Consider the following 10,257-nt stretch of genomic DNA (forward strand, 5'->3'; position numbering starts at 1 on the left):
AGGACAAGATACTGGGGGATACCAGCTATGCAGGCATCTTGTTCCCTAAAGCTGAAAACAAAAAGGAAAGCAATTGTAAAGTAGAGTTAGCTGAATCCAGCTTCTGCCCTTTATAAAAGAAGATATAGAAAGGAGTATGGTTCTCTGCCCACCAGCCCTCCTTTAAGGGAGAGAGGTTAATCAAAGTTTCAGTTAGCCACATGGTGGTGAGTTTAGAAGATGAACTTATTCTTGGAGGGGTATATTGTTCCATAGAGTTGAAACCAGGTAAGTCAGTCAATGTAAATGACTGATAAGATGCCAGATCAAGGTCTTTTCCAATTTTTTCCAATAACCAATTTTATCATTATTTCCACTCCCTGTCCTACATACAAGATTTTGACTCATTTTGAGGTTAGAAACCATGCATTGCCTTAGCAAGAGTCCTTTGCCTATTAAAAAAATATTAGAGGTAATCTTCCCTGAAGTCAATTGGATAAACCACTTAATGTAAAAGACCTAAGATTGAGCTTAATAGAACTCTCTTTACTGAAATATTATAACAAAAATTGCAATTCGTATATGGGAAAAGTTCATAGAATAAAGAAATGTACCAAGAATTATTCTATTCTCAACATCTTCACACTGAAAAAATTTATATATAAAGAATCAAAATCTTCCCTGCCTACCTTCCTAGTTTTATTACACATTCCCTTTAAAGTGATTTACACTGTAGACAAACTGACCAACTAATTATTTCCTGTATACAGCATTCCTCTACCATCTCTGTTTCTTTCTCCACCCCACTCCACCCCACCCCAGAGAGTCCATTAATTAAAATAAGATAGTTAGGGAAAGTACAGGTTGGGGGATGGGGAAGTATGCGTTCTGCATGGAACATGTGGAATTTTAGATGTCAGTGGGATATCCAAAATTAGACTAATAGGGAATTGGCAATAAATGCTGGATCTCAGGAAAGGTAGAATAGCTCATTCTCTTGCATTTGAATATAGTTGAATAGTAATGCTAACTAAATCTGTGAGATAACCTAAGATCACTGACAGTGTAGAGAGGCAATATCCAAAAAAGAACCAGACTCCAAGGGTACAATTTCATATTGAGGCAGAAAATGAATGATGCACTGTGGAAAGCACATTAGTTTTGATGTAGAAGATGTGAGTTTGAATCCCATCTTTGTTACTTACTAGCTGTGTAACTTTGGCAAGGCATTAAAATATTCTAAACCATTAGTTTTTATGTGCATAAAATTGGCATAATTTTAGCTAGCTTGCTTCCCTTGAAATATTTTTACATAAATATCAAGGGAGATAACTTGTATGAAGTGGCTTATAAGCTATAGCATTTTATATGAAAATGCCTTTCACCATCATCATCATCATATAATATTGGTAATAATGGAAATGCCTCACCATCCCACCTCCAAGTTATGTCTTTTTCTGAATTTAGTAATAAAAGATAGAAGAGAGCACTGGGAGTTGCTATTACAAGAATGAGATTAACACAGAGGAAAAACATTGTGTCCCATATTATTCTACATTTTATAACATACTTAATATTGTATTTATATAATATTTATTTTTGAATGATTTGAAAATTGGCATAGGTTGATAGAATAAGGCTAGTGTTTTCATCATAAGTATCTTATTAACAAAAATATATAAATAGCAAAGAAGCACTTCTGGGAGATCAGGAAGAAAGTCCTCAGGACACATATACTGAATAAGAATATAGTTTCATACATTGTATTTTCAGGGAAGCAAAGTAAAGCAGAAATGCTGACAACGAAATGCAACTCTTAGAAGAATAAAACAAGGAAATAGAAAGAAAATAAATTTTATAATCCTCATCTGGTACATTGATAGGAAATAAATTCTTCCACTACAAATATACACATATAGAATCTCTATTAAAATGAACATTGGAAAGGGGGAGGGGAACTACAATTTAAAATGTGTTCAGAGAATTTCCTTTTGTGTGTGCCAGCACATGAGGTGGCCATGTTTTGTCTGATGATTTTTTTTGGCCATATTGTTCTAACTTTCTCTGTTCTTCATGTTTACAACAAAACATTGATTTAGCTCTGGCATGATCGTGTTTCTCTATGAGAGTAAACTTTCAACCATACGGGGAAAATTATGAGAGGGAGGATACTATTAGTCATTTGAAAAGAGGTAATTTATAAATTGTCCTAGACGTATTAATTTCAACTTACATCGCAGTGTAATTGATTCCAAAATTCTTATGTTTATTTAATTGATAATATTTATGGTTCCCATGTAATCTAATTCAATTGGTTCCAAATCATGTTCTTTTTCACTGAGCATTATTTTATACACTGTCTTTTCCTCAAGTTGTGAAGAGCCTACAATCATCATTTCTAATTTTCCCCCAGATCCCACCAAAGTGACTCAACTTGGAAAGGTTATCTTGTAAGGTATCCTTATGATGACAATGGTTTTAGAAAGATTCATATAGTAGCATTACTGAACTTAATGCATCCTCCTATACTTCAAGCATGAAGATGACATGTCACAACAGATGTGAGCCTGGTTTCTGATCACATTTGTCAGGAAATAGAAATCAACAAGAAAATACAACCTATGAGAATTGTGGGGAATTATAAATGCCATAATTGCTGAATGAAAATAATACAGAATGTTTTGAGCTGTTGTGTGGTGTCTGATATCGGGCCCATGAGATCTCCTTGCTAAAAACAGTTCACTGAGCTCTAGCAAAGAGAAATGTTTGAAGTTATCCATCACCCTGTGTAAATCCTAAACCGTCATTAGTCCATCAGTAACATACACGACAATCAAGGACTACTCCTTGATTTTGTTCTAAAGTTCCTATGGCAGGCCAAATGTTTCTACCTAGTTATCTTGACATTTACTGAACATTAGTTTTATATTTTTCATATGATGAAATACATTGCATATTAGAATGTCAGATGTAATCAGTAGTAGTCCAGTCAACTAAATAATGACTATTGAAGGATGAGGTCTTTTTCCTGCCCTTTAAATCCATACAAAGTGTCAATGTTCTTAATAAAATTATTGATATATCCTAGATAGAGTGTGAACTAGCACCCTACCCTAGCTTGGCCGGGGTATATTTAAACAGTGTTATACAACCATCCTAGGCATGTTGCTAATTCTATAGAACTTATATTTGTAATTGCATGTGATTGTGCAATCTAACCACTATCCTGTAATGACTCACAATTCCTAGCAACAAATAATAATATTGTGCCCTTTGCCAAAAAAAGTTTGAGAACCACTGCAGTAGGACAAAAGGAATTCAGAAATCAGTTTGATCTAGCCAGTAGCAGTACTCTATTGAAACATGAAACACACTTAAATTGTTTAGTTTTAATTGCACCTTGGATTTTCAGTATCCTGAGTGTAAAAAGGACTTTGGTTTCCCTATTCACTCAGGAGGAAACTTAGAAGAAATTCAAGAACTTTGGGGGGACAAAAGACATCTCTAAGAAAGAAGTCATTTTCTATTTTAATAAAAGATATTTTGGTACATAATTCAAGGTCTATATTTCTTGTATACATATGAGGTACATCCATGCAAACTTATCTCTCAAAGAAGTAAAGATACATTGAAATATACATATAAATTAAATTCTAAGTAACTGACACATAAAAGGTTTTGATGGAAATGCAGTTATAATCATTTGAAAGTGTGATTATCAATATATACAGAATTCTGTAATTAATTCTCTTTGTAAGAATACCTCCACCCCTATAGATTAAGTATGTTAAGTAATGTCTATCCTTCAAAGAATCTTCTTATGTTTAATGATTTTCTTCCTCTTTTCTTTTCCAAATTGTTCACTACTGGTTAGGGTTTGCTGCAATGTGTCCATGGTTTGCTTCTAACAACCACTCAATTATCTATTCATGGACTAGAGTGATATTGCATTTGTTTGAGTCTAGACAGATACATTAATTGTTTAGATTTATTTTCCTAGTGATGCTACCAAGTAAGATTTTATTTTAACTTCCCAGATTACAGCAGGTAATAAGTAACCTTCTATTAAATATGGTTATTAAATACCTCAAACTTTAGCAACTGACTTATTAGAATTAATGTTTACAGAGCTAAATGTAATAGTCCTAAAGAGACTGTTTTCATCCTAGGCCATGTTTATATGATCTCCCAAGCCTCCCACTTCAAAGACTCAAAGGACTCTTTGTAAATAGAGTATTAAGGCAGGCAAATCATTTTATTATCAGGCTATTACATCAACACATCAGGATTCCTTCTGAATGCAGACTGTTGATACCCTTCTGTCCTCTTTCCAGCTGGCAATTTTTGGCACTCCACTGAATTTTACAGTTCCTAATAATCTCCACAGAAGAGTCTATTCATGATCTTACATTTGGAAAGTCTTTCACATATTACAGACCCAAATGCCATACATACAAACAAATTCTCTCAGCTTTCGATTCCAATAATATTTTTGGCTTTCCATTAAAGGCCCTTGTAAATGTCATATGGATGGGTAAGGATTGGAATTAATTTTTTTACTTTGAATTTGTATTTAAGAAAACCACATTTTCTCTTTCATATAAAGGAGAATATATGAGACAGTCAACATTATTTCAATTCATTGATAATTTACTATGTAATTCTTAACTTGCTGTACATATGATAAGCTAGTCCAGGGAATTTTTTTCTTTGTAGACAGGGGAAGCAAATAAATATCATCTCCTATAAATTTAATCCAATTAAGTATCACCAGGGAGTGAGAATCATCACGAGTGTGGTAGACAGAGAGTCAGTCTTCATGTCACTTCAGTTTGAATTCACATACTAGCTATGTGATTCAGACAAGTCACATAATATCCCAGTGTCTTTAATCATTTGTAACTCTAGAAAACTACACAATTACAGAATAATTGCTGATCTGAGTTACAGTTTCCTCCCTGAGAGTTCCCACAGGCCCAGGCTTTGGCTCCCACCACCCCTATCAAATAAATAAATTTTAAAATAAATGAATAGAAAAGTAGAAAGATAATGAGAGAGCACAAGTAAAAAAAAATAAGAAATTTAGCTTTGTGTTTGTGAATATAATTTAGAAATTTAGCTTTGCGTTTGGTGAGACTTAAAAAATCTCACTATGCCCTTAGGTATTAAAACTAATGGCTGAATCTGAATGAGATTTTGTTTTTGTTTTTTGGGCAGGGCAATTGGGATTAAGTGACTTGCCCAAGGTCCCATAGCTAGTACATGTGTCAAGTGTCTGAGGCTGTATTTGAACTCAGGTCCTCCTGACTCCAGGGCCAGTGCTCTACTCACTGTACCACCTAGCTGCCCCTGAGATTTTTTTTTAATCCAGTGCCTATGATCATTCCTAGGGAAGCAGAAATGAGGCTAAATCACACTACATTATACCTTTCCCTCAACATAACATTTTTATAGAGGCAAAATCTGTGTAAAATTAAAATCAGATAAAACTTGAGTTAAAGAAACTGAAACATAAATAGTAGAAAGGACAGCTAGTAGGGGAAAATGTTTCCAAGGATGAAGTACAAAAAAAGTGGAAAACTGATGGTATAAAGGAGTTACAAGGGGTAGTAGCATAGCATAGGCTCTACATGTTGCTGCTAATTTTACTTTAAAGGTGATCTTGTGCCCTCTGTAGTTTCTCCTGGTTCCTCAGGTACAGGTAATGAGTGCTCTCCCCAAAGGTCAAACCTTAAGACAGGTTCTTCCAAAAATTATGTCCTTGATTTATAGTTTCCATCATTCTATCAAAGAAACAATAATGTAAGTTTTAAGATACTCATTATGCCTGTTATCATCTTTGAACAATGAGTATCAGTATAAACTTTAGTTAGCCATGGAGAAGGAATTGACCTTTTTCCCTTTATGTTGATATTAGTGTATATGCTCTGCCAGAAATTATTTATGAGGTGAGTCTTCTGTTTGAACTGGTCAAATATTCTAAATTTGGCATAGTTTTACTTCTGCTACCATCTTTGGGTTTAGGAAGACCATTAGGGTCATCAAAGCATTGTCAGGATTTTGAAATTCCCATCTTCCTGTTAGTTTCCTAGAAATATTCTCTGATTAGCTTACAGCAGTATCTGTATCAGGAGACAAGGATGGAGGGATATGGATTTACCATTCTCAAAGGAAACTTCCTCAGAACCCAGTGAATGAGAGAAAAGAACTTCAACAAACAAAAATTCTGCTATCACTTTGTTTCATGGACTCTTTAAGCTAGAATTCCCTTTACTTTGGATTCTACATGCTTTTATGGGAGAATATATACAATATATATAGACTTTAGGGGGATTTTTTTCTTTTATTTTGCCAAGTGTTCCTACCATACCACATTAGTAAGTATCCTCTTTTTAAAAGCTACTTAAGGCTGGCTAAGTGATGTTCGATTTTTATTTAATCTTAGGGCAAAGTGCACTTGTGAGTGCTTGAACTGATGGCATTGAAGATTCACCCTTGATTCTTTAGTGATGCCCCTAATATATAGAGGAATGAATTTATCCTTATACTATGAATTTAGACTCATCTGTGAGTATAAAAGTTATGACCTTCACAAAAGGGACCTTCATAATTTATGTGGGGGTATATGTGGCCTAGGCCTATATGTGGTAGCATATTGCCTGAAAAAAGCCTTTATGATTTGCCAAAGACACCCAGTCATAAAAGCAATAAGTATTTATGCTTGTTCTAAGTGCTATATGCCAAGAAACACACTAGTACTCGTTTGACACAAGACAAATCTTATGTTAAATACCATAAATTTATACAAGCATCCATAGTACAGAATTAAGAGTAACAGTTTTGGGGTGAAAAGAGGGTTACATCCTTGACCTCTATTTCTCTCATATAGTCAGCTCCTTGGAACTTGAATCAGAGTCTTCTTGGTTTTAAGGAAACTTCCCTCATCCCTGCACCAACTGCTATGTGATTTTACTGTTCAACAGTGAGAGTAACTAGATTCAAAACCCTGCTTTACCACATTCTACTTAGAAAACCATATGTCCTGACTCTCTGGCATTAGTTCCTCTTGTCTCATTTATCCCATTGGGAAATTTCTAATATTTCTTAGAGAGGAGAAAGTACGCATACTGGAAGATAGTGTTATTTTGGCATGATCTTTTTTGTGTGTTTTTTTTTTCCATTCAAGTGGCTCTATTGAAAAAAAAGTCTCTCAACCCCAGCCAGCCACCACTGTTACCTGCCTACTCTCCACCTGCTGCTGAAGTAAGAGTAGAGTTCCTTAGGGTCAAGGCCATGGCTCAAGTGCCATTGGTCTGGCCCCATGCCCAAGCACCAAGGGGCCTTTAGATCCAGTTCAGATTAAGCAGCTCATTTGCGAGGGCCAAGAATCCAAGGAGTCTGTCTACTATTCCTTCAGAAACTTCCCAGTGAGGGCAGCTCTCCTGACTATGAATGGGAAGATTTTTTCAGCATGCAACATAGAAAATGCATCCTACCCAGGTGGTACCTGTGCAGAATGCACCACCATTCAGAAGGCCATCTTGAAAGGACACGAAGAGTTCTGGGCCATTGCTATTGCCAGTAATTTGGAGAATGACTTTATTGTACCATGTGGAGCCTGCAGTCAAGTGATGAGAGAGTTTGGAAAACATTGGTATGTGTATATGAAAAAGGCAGATGGTGCGTATGAAGTCAGGATGGTCCATGAATTGCTGCCTCAATCATTTGGACCAGAGGACCTGAAGAAGAACTAGTGAACCCTGATGATGGTATTGTCCAAGTGAGAGCCCTTTCAACGACGTGGAAGATTCTTTCTCAGTATCGTCCAGTAGCATCATCCCCAGAGTAACAGTGCTATGAATCAATCCCAGTTCTGAGTAGGTCCTAAGCACTGGCTGCTTCTGCATCTCCTGTTGAGTCTAAAGACTTCTTTGCCATTTATGTTTGAAGTGCCTTGAAAGTACCAAATGGTGATAGTGGAAAGAACACCAGCCTGGGAGTCAAGAGACCTGTGTTGTATTCCTGGCTCTGCCTCTAACTTCCTATGTGTCCTTACAGTAGTCATTTAGCTTCCCCAGGCCTCAGTTTCCTTTTATGTCAAATCAGAATATTGGCCCAAATCAGGGGTTCTTAATCTTGTTTATGTCCTGGATCCCTTGGGCAGTCTGGTGAAGACTATGAATGCTTTCTCAAAAGAATGTTCTTAAATAAACAAAATAAAATACATAGGATTACAAAGGAAACCAATTATATTGAAATATTAATAGCAGAATACTAAAAAACAAACAAGCAAACAAAGAAACAACAAAAGCAAGTTCACAGAGCCCAGGTTAAGAATCTTTAGCCTAGGTGGTCTCAGATTTTTTCCAATTCAAACATTCTGTGTGTTAAGGTCCGTCCTCTGTGTTAAGGCTCAGCTCTAACATTCTATGTTCTCCAGTTTCTACTGTTCTCAGACCCTCTCCAGAAACTGTAGCCTTCACTGAAACCAGGTGCCAATCAGGAATCCTGCTGACAGCCAAGATCTTTCTCCCTGTCTCCACCTTCTGTTGTGGATGGGGTCATGAAGTAATGTAAAAGAATTATCCAGTTACTATATTAATTCTGCTTAGTTGGAACCAAGATACTCACCCTTTGGTGGCCAACCACTACTGATGAGCAATGGGAGCCAAAGTCACTGTATTCATGGCTTGAGTCCAGCTTCCTTTTCGGACATCATAATCGATGAGCACCATCCCACTCACACCAAAGCCAAAAGCAGAAGGTGTGGCTCCTCCCCAATTGTCACTCAAACAACCCAAAATGTCATACAACTGAGAAAGGACATACAGCTCTGATGTTCAAGTGACAAATGTCAGGGTTCTATGTCTTTTCTGGGTTGTGGTACATTACAATTTGCATTGTCTTGCACTGGTCCCATTCAACTCCAAACTTGGGAGGAAGATGGTCCTCCATGGTCTGAGTAACAATGCTACTGTGCTGACCTGTCACTGCATCAATTTATTCTCTGGTTATCTTGACCTATCCTCTGCTGATTCTGCATTGTGGGTTTCTTATATGCATCTTCCTGTAGCAGCTAGCTAATTGCATGTACCAGCCCCAAAGACCAAGAACTACCTAGCTGTTTCCATCTGACATTTCTTTTTCTGAATCCTTGATATAATATGCCTGGAGTATTACATCCTTAAAGTTAATGCAGTTATTGTAAATATCAAAAAGGTGCCTCAACCAACCTCTGCTTACTCTAGCCCATACCTAGTTTAACCACTTGGTCACCTTAATACTCTCCCTCTCTTAACAAATCCAATAGAATAAGGATAGTCAACAAATAGGACAAGTCATCAAACATTTATTAAGTGCCAGACACTGTGCTAAGGGCTGGGGATACAAAGAAAGGCAAAAAAGTTCCTGCCTTCAAGGACCTCACAGTCTAATGGGGGAGACAACATAGAACTATATATAAATAAAATAAGATGGGATAAATTACTGGTAGTTTCAGAGGAAGGTACCAAGATTATGGAGGACTAAGGTAGGGATCTGTGATTTTATTGCTATCACTACAGTGAACACTCAGATAAGGAAATTCCTTCTACCAAGGCAGGTCAGCCCATTCCCTGCAACCTTATAGTGTCAGAGAGTAGTCTGGGGCATTGAGGGGTTAAGGAATTTGCTTAGGCTTCCACAACCAATATGTGTCAGAGGCAGGCCTTACACTCAGATCATCTCAGCTTCAAGGCTACATCCCTATCTACTATGCAGCTTTGCTCCAACAAATGTAAGAGAGTAAATGATTATTTTACACAAGAAACAAAGTACATTTTCTAGAGTCCCAAATTGGCCTCCAGGTATCAGCCTACATCATCTTCTCCCAATGTATTATTTCACCTGTCATTTCCTCTCCTCCATTTGCCATGAGGCCACCTTTCTTATATTTCTTTCATTTTTGAGAGGCAATCAGGGTTAAGTGACTCACCCAGGGTCACACAGCTAGTACATATCTGAGGCTGGATTTGAACTCATGTCCTCCTGACTCCAGGGCTGATATTCTATCCACTGCTCCATCTAGCTGCACCCCACCCCCCATAAATTTTAGAGGAAGTGATGGGAGGGAAGGAGAAAAATTTGGAACTCAGTATTTTGTAAAAATGAATGTTAAAATTGGTTTTACATGTAACTGGAAAAATAAAATACCATTAAAAAAACAACTGCTTAGGTTCTTTAAAATTATGTCTCATTCAGCATGGATGGATGCAGGCTACATGTATTTGGTCAGGTTGA

General features: G+C 36.7%; 1 pseudogene; it reads left to right on the top strand.

Annotated features, from left to right (window-relative positions):
* Positions 1 to 200: 200 nt before the first annotated feature.
* Positions 201 to 7,733, top strand: LOC118847232 (annotated as a pseudogene).
* Positions 7,734 to 10,257: the final 2,524 nt, after the last annotated feature.

Source organism: Trichosurus vulpecula, chromosome 4 (genome assembly GCF_011100635.1).
Source record: "Trichosurus vulpecula isolate mTriVul1 chromosome 4, mTriVul1.pri, whole genome shotgun sequence".
In the NCBI taxonomy this organism is placed as follows: Eukaryota; Metazoa; Chordata; class Mammalia; order Diprotodontia; family Phalangeridae; genus Trichosurus; species Trichosurus vulpecula.